General features: G+C 39.8%; 4 non-coding genes across 4 annotated transcripts; 3 read left to right on the top strand and 1 right to left on the bottom strand.

Moving 5' to 3' along the window:
• Positions 1–11,227: 11,227 nt before the first annotated feature.
• Positions 11,228–11,301, bottom strand: trnam-cau (transfer RNA methionine (anticodon CAU)). Its single transcript has one exon. It is a non-coding gene; the product is annotated as a tRNA-Met (tRNA).
• An 830-nt stretch (positions 11,302–12,131) lies between these two features.
• trnar-ucu (transfer RNA arginine (anticodon UCU)) lies at positions 12,132–12,220 on the top strand. Its single transcript is given in 2 exon segments — positions 12,132–12,168; positions 12,185–12,220. It is a non-coding gene; the product is annotated as a tRNA-Arg (tRNA).
• Positions 12,221–12,757: 537 nt separating this feature from the next.
• On the top strand, positions 12,758–12,831 carry trnat-agu (transfer RNA threonine (anticodon AGU)). The gene has a single exon. It is a non-coding gene; the product is annotated as a tRNA-Thr (tRNA).
• A 713-nt stretch (positions 12,832–13,544) lies between these two features.
• Positions 13,545–13,618, top strand: trnat-ugu (transfer RNA threonine (anticodon UGU)). The gene has a single exon. It is a non-coding gene; the product is annotated as a tRNA-Thr (tRNA).
• Positions 13,619–15,560: the final 1,942 nt, after the last annotated feature.

Raw genomic sequence — 15,560 nt, forward strand, 5'->3', positions numbered from 1 at the left:
AACTCTACACACATTTTCACACCTTAGACACAGATAAGGATTGTGAGGTTACTTCCTTGTCATTACAAAGCCCCGGATTGCCATTGACCACACTAATGAATGAATTGGATATGCACATCCATCAGGCGTGGAAGCACACATGTGCTAATTTGAAAACGCATCACTCAGGAGTGCTATAAAAGGCAGCAGGTGAGTTCACCTGTCTTCAACAAAAATGGAAGGAGCTAGAAGAAGAAGAAGAAGAAGAAGAAGAGTGAGAATAAGAGGGGGGGCTCAAAGAGGAGATGAAGGAGGTAGAGGAAGAGGAGAAGGAGGTAGAGGAAGAGGTGAAGGAGGTAGATGAAGAGGAGAAGGAGGTAGAGGAAGAGGAGAAGGAGGTAGAGGAAGAGGAGAAGGAGGTAGAGGAAGAGGTGAAGGAGGTAGATGAAGAGGAGAAGGAGGTAGAGGAAGAGGAGAAGGAGGTAGATGAAGAGGAGAAGGAGGTAGAGGAAGAGGAGAAGGAGGTAGAGGAAGAGGAGAAGGAGGTAGAGGAAGAGGTGAAGGAGGTAGATGAAGAGGAGAAGGAGGTAGAGGAAGAGGAGAAGGAGGTAGAGGAAGAGGTGAAGGAGGTAGAGGGACCATGGACTGACACCGATGGAAGCTGGACAAAGAGTTCAACCAAATCTCTGGTTGATACTGTAACTGAATAGTTACAGTATTCTTGTTGCTTTTACAGCAGTTTTTCTTCAGAGTCAAACTGTATGTACTTCATGCAGTAATTTTAATTTGTCTACAGATTTTATTTTTTTCATTGATTTCATTGTTGGTTGATTACTGTAACTGATTATGGTAAGAAATACTGTAAATAAATACTTGAAATATGAGTCTGCAGAAATCAGTGTTGTGCAGTGCTTGGTAAGTTTATAGTAGGCCTATTTGTGTACATTCTCCCTATATATCAAACTAATCATGAAGAATGTTGTTTGTTTGTCACAATTTTTTTTCATCTAAATTATCCCTTACATAACAATGTCTGGCCAAAAATCTAGCACATGCTATTTCCTAAAAATAGTATTTTTACAAATGTGTTTTTTATTTATCACAGCAGTGTGAAACTGGTTACAATAGTTTCTGATCATTAAGGACTGTGTTGGTTACATGAAAACTAATAGCATTTTCACAAATATGTGTATATCTTTTGACTGAAGTGTGTATGTTTTGACAGAAGTGTGTCATTTTCCAAACAATCTAGGAATTATGCCAATTGAGTGTGGTGTTTGGATAATTGTGATTACATTTTGAAAAAAAGAACCCGGTTTTCAAAATTGCGTATAAACAATTGAAAAAAACTGTAAATATATACTAACTCTTCATTTCAAAATAGAACACATCTTTCTCTGCACACACTAACTTTACCAAAACACTGGAAATCTGACTCAGAATGAAATTATTCTGTCAAAGAATAACACTTGTTTTCACTTCACAAGGTACATGCAGTCAATCAAAGTACACCAGGTTTCAAAATACTGGCTATTGTATTACAAAAACTTCATAGACTTTTGTGTTTCAGTTTTACAGGTATTTGCATACAAAACATGCAATCCACCATTTTTACACTAAATTTATTGGTTGGGAACTGTATGTCCACATGTACAGTATTCCAGTAAAAAGCAAATCAGTTTTTTTTCCCTTTACTGTTTACCAGCCTCTCTTAGTGAAAGACCGTGGTTGATTACATGGTCAATGATAGTGGCACGAATTTCATCACTGACTACTGTTCTTGCAGCCCTTGGAGTGCCACCACCACACATTCTTACACCTCTACCTTGCCCTCTCCTTAGGCCTGCTCTTCTCCCTGGCCCTGCTCCTCTCACTGCACCTCTCACTGCACATCTCACTGCACATCTCACTGCACATCTCACTGCATCTCTGACTGCACCTCTCACTGCACATCTCACTGCATCTCTGACTGCACCTCTCACTGCACATCTCACTGCATCTCTCACTGCACCTCTCACTGCACCTCTCACTGCATCTCTCACTGCACCTCTCACTGCATCTCTCACTGCATTTCTCACTGCATCTGTCACTGCACATCTCACTGCACCTCTCACTGCACCTCTCACTGCACCTCTCACTGCACATCTCACTGCACCTCTCACTGCACATCTCACTGCACATCTCACTGCATCTCTGACTGCACCTCTCACTGCACATCTCCCTGCACATCTCACTGCACCTCTCACTGCACATCTCACTGCACATCTCACTGCACATCTCACTGCACATCTCACTGCACATCTCACTGCACATCTCACTGCATCTCTCACTGCACCTCTCACTGCACCTCTCACTGGGCCTGCTCTTCTCCCTGGGCCCCTTGCTCTTACTCTTCCTCGTCCAGACATTACAGTGTTTGTCTTTTTCTGTTTCCAAAAACATATCTCCTCAAATTCCTCCTTTTACTGTATAAGTGTCAATGTAACAGAAAAAAATAACCCCTGCCACTGAGTCTAATCCAGACTGGAATCAGCTATGGTTGGCCCAATTTACCCAACATAAATCAGGTGTGTGTCAATTATTCAATTGTTTGTTTATTATCAGCTGAGATATATTGTTTTTGAACTGATATCATTGAAGAAGCCGAGGTTTTTATACTGTATCTAAGGTTTGGAATATTGTTTTTGCTATTGTGGGGTGGTGTGTGTTAACATTTGTAAATACTACAAAAACAATCCATAATTTTGTTGGGAGGTATAGCTTGTCTGTTACGAAAATGTAAGCATTGTGGAAATGTGTTCACTGACTGCATATTGTGTGAAAACTGTATAGTATTGCTCTTAATTCATTATGATAAGATTTCCTGCATACAAAATATATTTCTAAAAAGTGCACAGATGTGGAATGTGTCTTAGAATGCAATGTGGATTATGCCAGTACTTACAGAGACAGTGGTGCTTGGTGTAGGGGCACTGGACACTGCTGCGCTGGGTTGGTCAACAGCCTGAGATGGTCTCCTAGCCACACTCAGATTTGGCTTTGCAGCAGCAATGTGGGACCCACCAAATCTTGGCTTGGTAAACTAAAAAAGGGCAAAACAATTTCAATGAAAAGACAAATTGAATTGTAACAGCACATTGGCCAAAAATATAATAAAATGTAAAATGAGAAAATATCTATTGATTAGAGTTGAGCCGGATACTCGGCTGAAACGAGTATCCGGTACGGATAAAGCACTTTTGCCGAGTACGAGTATAATACGAGTAATACGAGTCAATATCTGTGCTCGGATTGAATAAAAATCCTCATTGGGTAGCTGACTGTGTCTGCGTTCTGTGATAGACTAGTCACAACGCCCCTCCCCTACACGCATACAGATTTGATTTATTGTGCTGCTGTGTCCCGCTCTGCTCACTCACACACAGAACACTCTCTCCCTCTGTCTCTCCCTCAGTCACTCAGGTTCGCGGGTCTTTTTTCCGTTAACGTTTAGGGTTTCTTCAGCTTCAGGTTTGTTTTTTACTTCGGTTTGTAGTACACTTACTTATTAACCAGTAGAGTTCTGGTAAACGTGGGGTTTGTTCAGACGTGGTGCTTGGTAGAATGCGACTCGCGTTGCGTCTCTGCCAGTCGGAGTTTTTTTTTTTTTTTTAACCGTTTGTTTTACTTCATGCACTGAGTGTCTGACACTTTTTGCTGGATTTCATTAAAAAAATAAAGGAAGTAGTGGTATAAAACTATATTACAAATGAATTAGCTAGCAACACACACACACACTCTCTCTCTCTCTCTCTGCCGGTCATCTGAGTTTTTTTTTTAAACCGTCTGCTGGCTCTAACCAGTTTTTTTTTACTTCACGCACTGAGTGACACTTTCTTGCTGTATTTTATAAATAAAATAAAGGTAGTTGTGTTATAAATAATATTACAAATTAAGCTGCTACACTCACAAAAACACAAACACCCCCCCCCCCCCCTCTCATGATCAGTGATACAGAATAATGAGTAAATAGTTTTCTAATCAGCAATAAATAACAATTTCTCAACAACCCATATCAATTGCATGCTTAAAATACCATACCGGTTAAAGCCCCGCCCATTTCAAGACAACCTGACCCACTTCCGGGTTAAATCCCGCCCACTTCCGGGTTAGGCCCCGCCCAGTCCGAGTACAGATACAGATAATTCATATGGTTAACAGATACAGATACAGATACAGATAATGCTGTACTCGCTCATCCCTACTATTGATCCTATCATTCATTATATAACTAAAGGACCTGCTTTCTTTCTTTAACTTATTTTTTTGTCTGTGTATTACCACACTCTACTACTTATACAGATTGAAATAAGCACAGTTAGAATAGAAAAATGTTTGGGAAGGTATTGCTAGAATGTGAGTATATAGTAATTTAACAAGTACCTTTTAAAAATGACTTAAAATCAAAAATAGTTTGCACATACCCAGATAGCAATGAGTCGGCGGACCACCGTCGGTTCTCCGGCGGCAGTAGAAGCGTCAGAATGGCGACATCGCAAACACGTTGGACGGCGCACCGCCGGCGGCAGCCGCTTTTTAAAAGCGGCAGCCGCCTTCATACCGCCTTCGTTAAGCGGCCGGCCCGCGGGCCAACCGCCGTTCCGCCGCCTTTATATTGAAGGCCGTCCTTCCGCGGCCCGCCGGAGGCAAACGCTATTTTCGAGCGCTCTGCCGCCGCTTATTCTGGCTATATATATTTTTATTTATTTATAGCATGCAGTTTAGCAAGAATAATGATTGCTCAAACCAGACAAATTTACAATTGGCATTTTTATTCCACATTTCAAAGTACAGTAACTGTCATTTAAACAAGATATTTCAGATCACTGAAACATAACAGAAAAATAAATAAATCAATATACTAACATGCAGGTTTCCAATTCAATTTTGGTTAAACAGCCTTACAAGCAAATTACAACACTTACAATAAGTGTTCATATAAAAAGGACAGCTCTAGGGTAAAAAATTACCAGTAAACATTATGACAAGTAAAGAGGATATTTGATACCAAATAATGTGCAAGATACCAAATAAATAAAAGTATAACGACATTTACAAGCCATTTCTAACAATATGATAAGTGGTAGTAATTTATAGTAAAGCTCTGGAGTAGAATAGGCCGTTATAACGGCAATGCTGACCTGTGGCACAAGGATTTACAAGCTTTATTTGAAAAAGAAAAAAAGAAAGTAATTTCCACAGTGAGTGAGTGTAGTCTGACACTTCTGACTTCTTTAGGGGTCTTGATTCTACTGACTGCAAGATAAAGAAAGGATTCCAGTTGTCAGTGATTCTGGGGTGTCAGTAGTCAGTCTAGTTTTAAGTGGTCGGCTGTGGGTCCCTCTCAGCTGTGCGGCGCCTTTTTCTGCCTTCACGGTCAGATGCTCCTTTCAGGTAACGCGTAACGTTAACCTGGACCGCCTCATCAGTGCATCCTGGGTTGCCGGGTCCTTCCGGATGGCTAATATAGAAAATACAGATCTGTCATTTAATTTGAATTGCATGAGGACAATAGGACATACACATCTACTTAAATCTAAAAAAAATATCCAACTTACTTTGAACAATGGTCTTCAGGAACATGTCTCTAAAACATGCTTTATCCCCTACACCAAGCTGAAAATCCAAAAAAGTGTTACAAATTACATTTCTCTGAAGCTTCTCATAAATAAATAAAAAATGTGAAAGGCTAAGGATTCAGACTGTAATATATGCAGTATACAATCTTAAATTTTACTTTATATCTAGGTCTACTACATGTACAGGTAGCCCCAGTGGGAATTAAACCGACAACCACAGGTGCTGTTTGCAAGTTGTGCCTAATTGCTCAGTGCAAGCAAACGTCTTCAACATTGTTTGTTGAACTTGTTTCACCTGCTCTTGAAGTAAGATTTTACAATTCGTATTTTTATATGTAATATTGTAGTGTTTATTATAAATGATTTATCTGTGCACTTCATTATTCTTTTAAAATTCATGTAGCCTTATAATCTTTAATCAAATACGTTACCCTTCCCTCCCCCCTCGAAACGACTTCTCTTCTCTTCCGGTCATGTGCTATGGTGCGAGGGCGTGGCAACTCCCCTCAAACCGTGCTATGAGCAGAGATGGAGAAGAGGAGCGCTAGAGTAAAACCCTGCCCTCCGTTCAATATACCGTTTCACTTTTAAATACGTCACAACACTGGAGAAAAGTCGTTTGTAACTTCCGGTTCATGCCGACATCAAATAGAAGCAATAGTTTCCAAGACAAAAAAACTTCACAAATAACATCACTTACTTGTACTCAAACTCTTGGCTCTGTGAAGTGGAGTCTGGATTACTGGGGAGAAACCTGGTTGCGAGAAAGAGGAAACAGAAATTTGAAAATCTAACAAATGGTATAGTTTAGTGGCAGGATCACAAATCCAGCATCACAGCAATAGATTTTACATACCAGTTCAGCATTTTTCTGGTTTTCTGGAATCGATGCATCTTTCTAGAGTTTTTTTTTTTCTTGAGACTTCCAAGATTCTAGAGTAGGGAATAATGAATGAAAGAGTCAGTTATCCACAATAAACAGAAAATAAATTACACAGATGAAATACAGGAAAATCAAATACACAAGTCAGACCCATTTACCTGCTCCCTTCATGAACTTAAAATGATGTTTCTCCCAGGTGCTGTGTGGAGGTGTGCAGAGGATGGCTAAATTGTTGCCTTCGTCTTTTTGCTGAGGTTAAATGGGGGCCAATGGCACATGCTCTCGCTGAGCCACTCTTGCGGAACCACTGCAAATGGCAGATCCTCCTCGTTGATAAACTGAACAATGTGAACCATCTAAAATAGAAGAACATTTTGCATAAAGTATACTTTTTGATTAATTTCCAGGCAAAATCAATAACATTAAAATGCTCACCCCTTCAAAAAAACGAGTCATTTTCACAAGTGGATCAACAGAAAACCATGTTCAGACAAACACAATCATATACATATACACACACATATATACATATAAACACATATATACACATTATATATATATATATATATACACATACATATACATATATATATACATACATATACATACATATACATATATATATATATACACATATATATATATATATATATATATATATAAGTTAGTTAATTATTCGACTGACCAATACTATCTTAAACCACATACTCTAGTACTCACACTGGCATAAACATACGTAAATATAGTTAAAAGAAGAAAAGAAAAAACTAACGCCAGGAAGAAACTAAGTAACGTTAGCCTAACTAACGTTAGCTATGTGATGTCAGAAACATGACGGAAACTTTGTAAACAAGGCTAACTTACTAGCTTGACTAGTAAGGCAAGAACATATTTGAAAAAGATGAACTAAAAATGTAAAAAATGAACATAATATTGCGTTACACAAAAAGGAAAAATGTACTTACTTTAAAGATCGTAGTCAATGACTAGATAGGATATCCTCTCCAAATACTGAAATCGTGTGACGAGTGGCCACTGTTGTGTTGGTAAATCTGCTTCTGTTTTTTAGGTACTGCCCCTCTCGGCCGGTGAAGGTACTTCTCTGTTTGTGCTTTAATACTTTCTTAAACATTTGTACAGATTGCAAAACTCGCAATTGCAAATTAATCCCTTATACCTGTAAAAGGTCAAATAAATAAAAAAATCGAGCTTGTAAAAAAATGAAAGACATAAACGAAATTTCCTGGGGTGACAGAGAGACAAAATATTTCTAAATATTTCACTTTATCTTTCAGGTCAAAACAGGGATTTTCATGTTTATTATAAATATTACCATGGTTGCAAATTAATAAAAAAAATCTAAAGCATACCCAAGCTTTTGGCCAAGTTGCAGATGTCTTTCACTGTTCACTGATTTCAGGCATTGGTGAAAAGTCTAACTTCATCCATTTATTCTGCTAAATTGTTCATACCATGAATGAAATATTTATTTTAAAACCTAATCAGAAAGATATTTATTGCCAAGTAAGTTTTACAAAAGGAATTCTTTTTGGACTATTTGTGCATCTCAATTGTGCATAAATCAAAGAAATGTAAAGAATTGTCACCTTAAGTGACTAAAATAATTCTATATATTTTACATAGGCATATCACTGAATCGCTTCAGAGTTTCAACGTAATTTAAATGTATTTTCCTAAACCTTATCATGGAATCAGACTGACTCAAATCTGTTATAAACCCTAATGACTTTGGAGCAACAACAACAAAATTTGATATAATTCACATAATAATTATAATCGCTTTAAATGTGAAAGTTAAAATGCTGTCAGTTCCACTCATGCCAATGACATGGCTGGTCGATTTCAAAGCGGCTTGCCGCCAGCCGGCCGCGGTTCATTTAGACGGCGGCAACCGCCAGAGAGAATGAAGTCGGCGGTCCGGCGGCTGTTCGCCGGCGGCATCTCGCAAGAAATGGGAGTGACGTATTCGGCGGCAAACGTTTCATCTCCGCCAGCGGGGCGCACCTATAGCCGACAGTTTTGGGGCCGGCGGCAAAAAGAAGCCGTGCCGATATTTTTTGCTATCTGGGTAGTTTGTAAGAGAAAGCGTTTATTAACAGTAATGAAGGTTACACTTGAAATGGCAACAAAGCAGATTCATGATGACTTAATTAATAATACGTGTATAATTAATTGTGCATAAAAAATCAAGAGAGTTGGAAAAATCAAGAGAGATGCCATGAAGGACGTGAGTGTCCTTTAACCCATAATGGCAAAGCCCAATTAGAGAGGAAGAGGAGAATGCAAGAGCAGAGCCCAGAGAAGAAAGAGAGATCACATAGGTTACATTGTTCTTTCACCATTTTACTTGATCTAAACCAACCTGAGACAGTGAAACTGACCAATAAGCAGACTACAGCCGCCCCTGTACAAGGTGTGACAGCTGGCAGGTAGGTGTAAAAACATACCAGCCATTTCCACTGAACTTAAACCTTTATACTAAACGCATATTAAAACTGCAATTATATAAAAAAAAATGTTATTACCTTTGACAAACTTGGTATAATTTTAGAAGTAGGCTGGGGTGGGAGCTGACGCTGACTCTGCGCCATGACCTCCTGTGCTGGTCCAGTAGCGGCAGACCGTTGTTCAACAACCCTTGGTGCTTGTCCAATAGAGGCTGTGGCCTGCTTAAGACAACCACAAAAATACATAGGCTACAATAATTGTTGAACGAGAAGAATTTGTTCAGTAAATTATATATATATAAAAAAAATACAAGTTACATCTTTACATTGTTACCTTTTGAGTGTGAAAACCACATATGCACTTTGGGACCGCTCCGAGCAAGGTTGTCTGGCCGCGAGACTGCATCGGACATCTTTCAATCTGTAAACATTATCACACATATAATATAGAATACATGCAAGTATGAATGGCACATTAATTTATTGTAGTGTGTCATTTATTTTTATTCATGTTCTTTGAAGGGGAGATACAAACTGTAAAATTAGAGATAAAGAGTGAGTAAAGTTTGTATCCTCCTTTAAAAGAACAAGAGAGGAACATTTCACACCTTCAAAAAAACATCCATTCACTCAACATCCCCACCCCCACTGCCTCAAATCTCTGAATCTCCCAGTGCAAAAAAACGTTTTTTTTTTACATAAATAAACATAAATCTCAAATACCTGCAACATTATCTACATACATATCTATAAATAATGATGACATAGAATTAAATGATTAGGATTACAATTATTACATCATGCAAAGGTGACAAAAGCACACTCACCCTTTGGTACACGTCATGCCACTTTTTCTGTCGAGGAGCTGGCCTGTTACCCTCATTTGATGGCCAAACTCCTGTGCTTGCAAACTTTTTTAGCCTTGCAATCCAGTCAGTATCTGACATGGCTTTATGGGATTTTTTGCCAGACATTTTTTTGTTGGGGGGCTAATGGTTAGGTTATATCGTTTTGAACAAAACTACTATAATACAAATTATTTCTTTAAAAAAAGCACACACGATATTTACAATTATAATATAGTATACAATTATATACAAATATAAAATTACATTGTCCGAAAATACAGTTAAAGTTACCGAAAAATAAGTTTCGCAGTCCTCCGTTAAAATGATGCTGCCTGACCTCCGTGACAGTGATGCTCGACGTCTGAACTTTTTAAAATCTGACTCGCCCCTCAGGATATGTCATTACTTCGTACACCTTCGGCTCAGTTCGGCAACTTGATTGACACTTGGCTAGCTTCCTGACTCCTCCTCCTAGCGGTGCTAAGCGTAAACGTGCCATCGACATTTCCTTGTACTCTGATTGGTCAAATGTCGAAAATGATAAGGAAAAAGTCAAGAATGGCGCTCTCTGATTGGCTGCAGATGTTATAATGTCGAGAATGGCGCTCTCTAATTGGCTGCAAATGTTATAGCGCGTCGACGTGATTGGCTGTGGCGTTCAACATTGTTCAACATTATCCCCATTTTGACGGACTATCCTTCGGCAGCTGGCGTTCAGGTCGCAGTCTCCCCTGGAGGCGTTGGTTCGAATCCCACTTCTGACAAACCTAACCTTTGGCTGCGGGCTCAAGCTAGAGTCTTTAACCCTCTGGCAAGTTTATCAAGAAATGCAGTAATGTTGACAAAGCACTGCAATTCAGTTCATGCTAGAATTAACCAAACATTAAAGTAACACTGACCTGCAGTACATGACCTTTATAGTAACACTTTAGTGCAATGTATGGGATTCTATGGCACTTGGAATTTCAAGTCATGACATTTCAGAAAAAATGGACATGTTGATTGAATCGGATTCAACTGAATTTCACGAAATAACATGTTGTGATGTTTATCGGAAGAAGATGCAGTAGAATTTCATGGCAAGGATTCTTGGAAATTTCTTGGAATGAAATGTCATGGGTTTGGGGGCATGGGGTGGAGTGTCATGACACAAGATTCAAGGAAAGTCATGTAAAACATTACATTAGCATTAACAAGACATGCCATTAGAATGAAAGAATGATATCAGCCTTAACAAAACATTGTAACAACACCAACACATATGACATGAATATGAGAGTAATACAATTACTGCATTTGTTCAACATTAGTCTTAAAAAAAACACTGGATTTCAATTACAGTGCATATGAAGAAATGGACAAAGGCATAAAAGGGAATACAGAAAGCAGCTCATTTATTTACACGGTCCCGTGTATCAAAAAGCACCATTCTGCCCCGTGTGAGGCTCGAACTCACAACCTTCAGATTATGAGACTGACACGCTGCCTAACTGCGCCAACGAGGCATGTGCTGTGACACGGGTGAGCGGTGAATCCCTAGATTCTAGATCATCTGCCATTGTGTGTAGGTGCAAAAATGCTGCTCAACACTGGCTGTCATGTCAGGATGCCTGAGCGGTCTAAGGTCACAGTCTCCCCTTGAGGCATGGGTTCTAATCCCACTTCTGACAAACCTAACCGTTGGCTGCGGGCTCTTTAACCCTCTGGCAAGTTTATCCAGAAATGCAGTAATGTTGACAAAGCACTGCAATTCAGTTCATGCTAGAATTAACCAAACATTAAAGTAACACTGACCTGCAGTACATGACCTTTAAAGTAACACTTTAGTGCAATGTATGGGATTCTATGGCACTTGGAATTTCAAGTCATGACATTTCAGAAAAAATGGACATGTTGATTGAATCGGATTCAACTGAATTTCACGAAATAACATGTTGTGATGTTTACCGGAAGAAGATGTAGTAGAATTTCATGGCACAGATTCTTGGAAATTTCTTGGAATGAAATGTCATGGGTTTGGGGGCATGGGGTGGAGTGTCATGACACAAGATTCAAGGAATGTCATGTAAAACATTACATTACATTAGCATTAACAAGACATTCCATTAGAATGAAAGAATGATATAAGCCTTAACAAAACATTGTAACAACTGTCTAGTAAACAGGAGATCATGGATTCGAATCCCAGCAGTGCCTATGCCACAGGATGTGGGCACCGCTCACTTAATCTTTTACATATGTAAATCTTTGCATGCTGAACAGTGTGCATCTGCACAAAATGTGGAAATCTAAGATGTGATGTGCATGCAATAGCGTCTTAAAGCTTGTCTTTTGTGGCTCTGTGGCGCAATGGATAGCGCATTGGACTTCTAGATTTTGAATGGAGGTGTTCAAAGGTTGTGGGTTCGAGTCCCACCAGAGTCGTGCATACCCTCTTTAGCTCAGATGTCTTTGTGTTGGACTAGCATATGCTTAAAACTTGAATCCACAAACTACTTCAGAAGCATACCCTTCACGTTCTGCTTATTTCCCTTATTGGACACACCCAACTCAGATCACAGAGTACTCTACTAATTAACTTAAGTCACCTATTTAAAGAAGAATAGGTTGAAATCCACTGGCCTAGGCCAAAATCTGCAACAACCTATTGTTGGCCACCTACCTAGAAAAAAAAGAAGAAAAAAAACACGCTTTCCATTTCTCCAAGCTGAAACAGCATTTAGATGTATCGTAACTGGAGGTTCCCGAAACATTTGAGACACGAGTACTGAGAGTTTCGATCCAGAAATAAATGGCTTGAGATATTCCCTTGTCCCTCAACAGAAGCCTGCACACCTTTCAGGTTTTGGAAATAATCCTGTAACTTCAAAGGGACCTATTCATGATGTAATCAGCTATTCTCCTGACATGCTACCTCTTTTAGACTTTGTATACAAAAGCATCGAACTAGTGACAGTAACTGGCGCTGTGGCTTAGTTGGTCAAAGCGCCTGTCTAGTAAACAGGAGATCCTGGGTTCAAATCCCAGCAGTGCCTAATCTGTGGCTTTTAAGATTAGTCATTCAACCATCTCTGATGTGAAAGTCTTGGCAGGAAAGACAATCTGGACTTCTCGGTTGCAAATGAAGGTTTTAAAAAGGTTGTCGTTTTTTGGGTCCCACCAGAGTCACGAATGGTGTCCCTTTGGTGTCCCGAATGGTGTACATTTGCTTAAAGCTGGGGTTTTCCAACTTTTTCAGAAGCCTACGCAACACATTTTTCTTCTTTTCCTTATTGAGCACACCCAAGTCAGATCGTCGAGTACGTTACTTATCAATCAATTATTTGATTCACCTGTATTAAATGAGAGAGATAATAAAAAATATGTATATGTGGTGCAAATGCGCTTCAAGAATGGTTTGCAAGCTCCTGGCTTAGGCCTGAAATCTGCTACTACCTATTGATATGGTCAAGCCTATGGATATTTGTACAAACAAAGTCTTTACATATATGAAGAATAATACATGGATATCTTTCTGGATTTTGCCCTTTCATATCAGAAGAAGGCTCAGGAAACATTTTAGGCATGACTATCGAGAGTGTAGAGCCAAAATTAAATGAGTTCAGACATTCCCTTGAGGCGTGAAAGGCCCTCGTGTTTTGGAAACAATCCTCTTACCTCTAAGGGACCTCGTTCATGACGTGATCAGCTGTTTTCCTGATGTGGTACCTCTTTTAGACTTGTTTTACCAACAAATTTCACCGTATCTGGCGCTGTGGCTTAGCTGGTCAAAGCGCCTGTCTTGTAAACAGGAGATCCTGGGTTCAAATCCCAGGAGTGCCTTTGGCACAGGATATGGGAGTGCTTAACCTTTTCACATATGAAAGTCTTTGCATGACGAACTGTGTTTACCTGCACAAAACTGGAAAAACTAAGAAGTGCTGCGCATGCAATACTTCCCTGAAGTGTGTCATTTTATGGTACAATGGATAGAACTTTGGACTTCTAGGATGCGAATGGAGAAATTCCCTGGTTGTGGTTTTGAGTCCCACCAGAATAGTCAGTGGCCTCTTTTGCTCTGATGTCTCTGTGAGTCAGACATATGTTTAAAACTGGGGTCCACAAACTACTTCAGAAGCCTACCCTTCACATTCTGCTCATCTCCCTTATTGGACACACCCATGTCAGATCATTGAGTCCTCTACTAAGTAGCTCAATTAACCCTTTTGAAATAAGGAAGATAACGAAAATGTATAGCGTCTGGGAGGTTTTGAGAATGGTTTGAAAACCACTGGCTTAGGCCAGAATCTGCTACTTCCTATTGTTGAGATCCAGCCTCTGGATGTATTCAAAACAGTCTTTACTACGGTGGCCGAGAAGGGTCACAACACATACAAACCCCACAACAACTACATATTCAGAAAACACATACAAATTCAGAAAACACATGCAAACAACGCCACAACAACTACATATTCAGAAAACACATACAAATTCAGAAAACACATACAAATTCAGAAAACACATGCAAATTCAGAAAACAACTTTGTCGATTTCACATTCGCTACAAATATTCGCAGCACGAGCAAATAGGGAAACGAACTGCAAACTGCAAAAACACAACGGAAATGTTTCCGGGGGGGCCATAATCAGTGACGGACCCGCATCCATCCGGTTGTCTTAGCGCTATTTTTTGAATGTGTGCTGTGCTTTTGTTGTCTCAAGAGGTAAGTGTTTCTCTTTCATAATGACAGACTTGTCGATGTGCTCTGATACCGAAGTGGTTTTGTGTGTTTTTAACATATTAAGTTATTGTCCCCATAACGTATTAATCTGCCAACGTTGTTAGCTGGAAACTAAGTTAGCTGGCTAGCTCGCGTCTGGCCATTAAATAGATGCATTACTGGCGTTTGTACAATGTTGTCCTGATATCTGAACTATTTATTTAATTTTTAGTTTGAAATGTTCTGTCCGTATTGTGCCGAGCAACTGGGGGACGCTCCCAAGTTTTGCACGTCGTGTGGTCTGAACGTGGGGTTCCTTACGGAGCGTCAGCCTACAGGTAACATCCCCTTACTGTGTTCCTATTTATACATTTATCAACCCCATTAAAGAATATTAGTTTTTATAATTAATCTTTCTGTGCGTGTGTGTGTGTGTGTGTGTGTGTGTGTGTGTGTGTGTGTGTGTGTGTGTGTGTGTGTGTGTGTGTGTGTGTGTGTGTGTGTGTGTGTGTGTGTGTGTTGTGTCGGTCCAGAGGATGACCTAATACGTGCTTACTTTAGAAAGGACCACTCCAACGACGTTATTCGCGATTTTTTGGAGTCAAAGCATGGTATTGTAATGAGCCTGAAAACTCTAAAAAAGAAGGCTGAAACGGCTAAATCTAAGTCGGAGAGCAAATTACAGTCCACTGGAGACTGTGAATGCTGCCATCACTAGTGAATTGAACGGCTCAGGACAGCTGTTGGGCTACAGGGCTATGTGGCAGACCCTGAGACAGAAGCATTCACTGACAGTGAAACAAGACGATGTCATGCAAGCCCTCAGATTATTAAATCCAACAGGAGTATCTCTCCGTCATAGGCGCAGGTTTGTTAGGCGATCCTATTGCTCTGCAGGACCCAATCAGGTGTGGCACGTGGATGGCTATGACAAGCTCAAGCCCTTTGGGATTGCCATCAGTGGCTGCATCGATGGGTATTCAAGGCGGGTTATTAGTGGCAGCACCAACAACGACCCTGCAGTAATAGCTGTAGGGTCTGGACCAATCAGACACACACTA

The sequence above is a fragment of the Siphateles boraxobius genome, unplaced genomic scaffold (genome assembly GCF_051911475.1).
Source record: "Siphateles boraxobius isolate OS27281-9 unplaced genomic scaffold, OSU_SipBor_1 6, whole genome shotgun sequence".
Classification (NCBI taxonomy): Eukaryota; Metazoa; Chordata; class Actinopteri; order Cypriniformes; family Leuciscidae; genus Siphateles; species Siphateles boraxobius.